The sequence below is a fragment of the Nicotiana attenuata genome, chromosome 9, assembly GCF_001879085.1.
Source record: "Nicotiana attenuata strain UT chromosome 9, NIATTr2, whole genome shotgun sequence".
NCBI classification, from domain to species: domain Eukaryota; kingdom Viridiplantae; phylum Streptophyta; class Magnoliopsida; order Solanales; family Solanaceae; genus Nicotiana; species Nicotiana attenuata.
The window spans coordinates 26,563,782-26,568,025 of record NC_031997.1 but is presented as its reverse complement, the minus strand read 5'-3'; positions in this window follow the sequence as shown (position 1 = coordinate 26,568,025).

Genomic DNA, 4,244 nt, shown 5'->3' with positions numbered 1-4,244 from the left:
GATGTTGTAGAGGAGTTGGTACTGGTGGAAGATTGGGGTTTTGAGGCGGTGTGGCGTATTGGTGAGGTGCGGGAGGATTTTGCTGGTTTTGTGTGTTCTGGGGAGGTGCTGGGATTTTGGTGTTTTGTTGGTTGATGTTGGGGACGTTCAAGGTGAGGGAGAGGTTTGCCAAGTTACGGACCCACTCGAGTTCCCCTTGTAACTCCAATATCTTCTGTTCCAACCGTAAAACCAAGTTATTCGGTGCTGGAGTGCTTCGACCATCTGAAGTTTCGACATTTTCTTCATGCGTAGCATTGTCTTTCCTGATATTGCTTGTGTCATCCATTTTGGCTTTTCCTTTGCTTTTGAGATTACTTGGAGGAGGAGGAGATGGAGGACCTCTTGATCTAGTATGTTATGCTGATGATGCCAGTATGCACGAACCAACCTTAGGAGATGGGAATAAACTAATAAAGAAAAAGAAAAAGCAAAAGGTAAACAAGTTAGTAGGAGTATTAAAAGGTTGTTTGCGGTATTTCAACCTATATTGCGGAATTATAAATTCGCGTCCTAATTTGGGGACCTTATTGTGCCCGAGGTAGGCCTAAGCGACATATAGATTTGGAGAAAATTGATGCCAATAATTGCGTCATTTCATTAATATGAAAAATAAACCGAATCCCTACTAAAACGGCAATAATGATAAAGAGTCACTAATGGCATGTGCCTTATTACAACCAAAGCCTAAAGGAGTTTAGAAAGCAAGTAAAACATAATTTTTAATCTATTTGGTCCCACAAGAACCTTCTCCGTGCTTGGCCTTCTTGGCTCTATCAATCAGGTTCCCCAGGTCGCGTATGTCCAGCAGCAGACAGCAGCAAAGGTGGGATATTTTGAATCATGCCGAACCTGGGGACTTCGTGCCTCATTTCTGCAAACAAGTAGAGTTAGCCTTTTTTCCCTGCAGATTTGGCTATTTACACGTTAATGATCAACATACTGGCATGTTTGTCTCTGTTTACCTTGAAAATGGTAACTACAATTATATTTGATTTTATGGTTCTAAAAATATGTGATTTATCTTAATACTAGTTGTTAGGCAATGGATGCTAAATGTGATTAAAGAAAATAAGAAATGCAAACCAATTATGTCACAAGGTTGAGCCTCGAGCTAGCTGGAGCAGGGCCTCGAGGTCTAGTCGGGCTAATAGCTACGAACGATCGATGAAGATCAATGATAATGAGGGCCTCACAGATGGCTTTTGCAGCTAATGATGAGCAATAAATGAAGAACAATAATGAACAATAAAAGAATGAGCAATAAATGTGAAGAACAATAGTGTTAGCAAAGACAGCAGAGAATGCTGTATTGTATTCAATGTGTTGTATAATAATGCGGACCCCCTTACATACTGACAAAGGTCCCCTTTATATAGGAGGGGTGAAAAACAACACAATATATGTCTAATGGACAAAGAATTAATGCTACTAGTACAGTTGTCTAACGGCTCAGCGCGGATGTGTACTATTCTTGCAGACTCAGTCACTCATCGTCGTGTGCTTTTAGGAATTTCCCGCCTTTCCTTGACGACCACCGACCCGTGCCATTCTGATATCGAACTTTGATGTGTCCCCCGAGAGGAGCCATTCGGGGTCTGCCCTCAAGTACCACTTCGAGCCCCTCGAGGCCGGGCATGGAGTGGCACAGTAGCCTCAAAGTCGGATTCTCCAATTTTGGCCGCATACAGATAGTCCCCATGTTTCTTAGAATGAAAGAATAAGAAACGATCTTGAGTTCTTACCTCTCCGATATACCTATCATGACGTCAGCCACATGAGATCATTAAATGGCGTGGCAAAAAATTTGTACAGAGGTCTTTTCATCACAGTTCTCGAAACGCCCACGAACCGCTATTGGTCGCCCTTTCAACTCCTCCAACTTACCTATAAATACTCCAATTCTCCCTCTTTCAAACATTTGCAAAATCTTCAAATCTTCAAAATTTGTGTTAACAGTTTTCCTGTGTTCGCCCTTCTTCTACACTTACTTCTTCACCGCCTTGCTTTGAAACTTTGTCATTACCATGGCCAAAACCTCTAAGACAGTACCCCAAAAAGGGGAAGCCTCCTCTTCATCACGCTCGTCTAAGAGCAAAAAGGTAGTGCCTCCCAGTGAAGAGGAGTGCGTTCCTGGGTCCTTCGATACATCATCCGATTTCAAAATCAACAAACCCTCTTCGACACCGGGCCGATGCGAGCCCATGTCTCGGTATGTTAGTTCAATAACTAACATAGAGAAGGTGAAAACAGACTGCCATTGGGGAAGGGAGGTGCATGCTGAGATCCCTACTCCGGAAGAGGACATAACTACATATAAACCTGGTTTCCTCAGCGTGTATACGTATCCTTTTGCTTTAGGCCCTGTACATTCTTCTTCTCCGTCAATAGACCCGGTGATCCTTGATTTTTGCCGAGAATACCGAGTGACACTTGGTCAAATTTACCTTTCTTTTTGGAGAATTGTCTATTTGATTAGACATTTCTCGAACATGATCGAGGGGATGTCTTTCACCCTCGATCATCTGATCAGATTGTACAGTCCCCGCCTCTATCGAGGGGGCTTAATCAAGCTGCGACATCGGTCTGCTAGGGCATTTTTTGCCAATACTGACGAAGATAAAGACTGAGGAAGGATGAGCTGCTTCATTCGAGTTAGGACCTCGGACCTCATCCCTGCTGAGAAGATGCCATTCCCTGAGGAATGGAATATGAATCGTAAGTGTCATTATACCGAGCATGCTTTGCCATACGAATGTCTTATTTTCTTCTTTCAAATTAATTTCGTTCTTTTTCCTTCTTGAACTGGTTCTCCTCTGGTCGCGTAGCAACTGTGTGGTTCCCCGGCGTGGACAAGGACCTCTGGGGCTGGGTCAGCCTTTTAGACTCCACCTCCCCATACGACAAGTGTGTTTGGCGCGATTTGGACAAAGCTCGATGGGAGGCTAAAAATCATGGTACGTCCTTACTGCTGTCTCTCCTAAATTCCTTATGCGTCGATTTTTTGGCAGTGTTTTCAACATTTTACTCTTATGCAGGTCTCAGGGAAGCTGTTTTAATGAGGTCGCCTCCCTCTAGCGAAGAGGAGATACAAAAATCCGCCAAGGACCAAAAGAGAAAGAAGGAGACACCGGCGAAGTCCCCGAACCCAAGGAAAGCTAAGGCTCCAAAACCCAGGACCGACGTAACGGTCCTAACTTCGACAGCTACTGAGAGTCTCCGTGCCGAAGGGGAAGATGACAATAGTTGCCCGCTGGTATACAGAACAAGGCGAAGCCCTGATGCTTCGGAGATTACCGGAGAGAAGGCTGTCGAGTTAGAGGAGGCCGATGCGGCCCCACCTCATATTATGGAACCCCTCGAGGACGGTTCGAATGCAGTCCCGAGCCACCCACTGAACAGGATACATTCTGTGCCGAGGAACACTTGGTTGGCGCATTTGGGGGATCCTGCCCTGAGGCCCTTTGAGGGAAAGAAGAAACCTCGATAGAGGTTGATATTGTAGGCGATCTTCAATCGGGCCCATCGTTTTCCCCAGGGCAAATACGGGATGCCCAGAACAGGGAGGCCGCCGATGCGGGGGCATCCCGGGGGGAGGATGATGCATTTGGAGCATTTGGGGATTTTTTTGCTGGCATTGAAGAGGATGCTGACTTCGATGCTCCAGTCATTCTGGAGGAGGCTGCGAAACTCCAATAACAGGTGATTTACGACATAACCCATGTGCTTTGAGTTTGATCTTTGTTCTTTCTAATTTCTTTCCTTTGTGCAGCAGGTCACGATGATGTATGACCAGGCATTCTCCAAGTATAGTGCTGAATTGACTTATAGTGAGGAGGAGTTCAAGAAGCTCGCCACAGAGTTGAAAGAACTAAAAACTTTATATGCCCGAAGAGACGGGGAACTGAACAGCCTCCGAGCGGGCTTGGAGAAAGCATCCTAGGAATGGGCTAATTTCACTAAGCAGGTAGTTGGGTATTTATGAGCTTGTTTGTTGTTTCCATAGCTTAGTGTTTTACCATCTTGGCTCGGTATTTGCAGATCGAGCAAAAGGATTTCTTAGCAGAGCAGCTTCGGGAACAGATCGCAGCAAAAGATGCCGAGATATTTGAGCTGAAGCGGTGCAAGGATAGCACGACTTTGGAAAGGGAAACCCTCCGAGGGGAGCTGACCTCGACCCAGGGTCTTCTTCAAGGTGATAAGGA